Below are 594 nucleotides of genomic sequence, written 5' to 3' on the forward strand. Positions count from 1 at the left end.
CACGCCCACCAGGGGGCGATGCTTTGCCCCTCTGGGGCGTCGCTCTGTTGCTTCCAGAGCCATTCTAGCGCCTGAGGCGGAGGCGACAGAGCCATCCCCAGTGCCCGGGCCATCTTTTGCTCCAATGGAGCCTTGACTGCGGGAGGGGAAGAGAGAGACAGAGAGGAAGGAGAGGGAGAGGGGTGGAGAAGCAGATGGGTGCCTCTCCTGTGTGCCCTGGCCGGGAATCGAACCCGGGACTCCTGCACGTTGGGCCGACGCTCTACCGCTGAGCCAACTGACCAGGGCCAGGTTAGTGTTTTTCATTCAAGGTGTAGTCCTTGGTCATCTCCTCTTGAAACTGAGACTGTATAAGGTAAGACCAGAGTAAGACAATGTGACTTTTTCTCTTTTCTAGTTATTGAAAGTGAGTGAAAGCCTAGGAAATGGATTTTTATTGTCAAGAAGCCCTTTTCCTGACAAAGTCTTGTAACCATTTCACTCCAAAATCATACTTAAATCCTTTAAATTAAAATACTAATAATATTAATGTTTAATAAGTGTCTTTCTGTTTTTAAATCCAATGTATAATGGGCACAAAAGTAATTAAATGAT

General features: G+C 47.5%; 1 non-coding gene across 1 annotated transcript; it reads right to left on the bottom strand.

Annotated features, from left to right (window-relative positions):
* Positions 1 to 212: 212 nt before the first annotated feature.
* On the bottom strand, positions 213 to 288 carry TRNAV-AAC (transfer RNA valine (anticodon AAC)). Its single transcript has one exon. It is a non-coding gene; the product is annotated as a tRNA-Val (tRNA).
* Positions 289 to 594: the final 306 nt, after the last annotated feature.

This window comes from Saccopteryx leptura, chromosome 4, assembly GCF_036850995.1.
Source record: "Saccopteryx leptura isolate mSacLep1 chromosome 4, mSacLep1_pri_phased_curated, whole genome shotgun sequence".
In the NCBI taxonomy this organism is placed as follows: domain Eukaryota; kingdom Metazoa; phylum Chordata; class Mammalia; order Chiroptera; family Emballonuridae; genus Saccopteryx; species Saccopteryx leptura.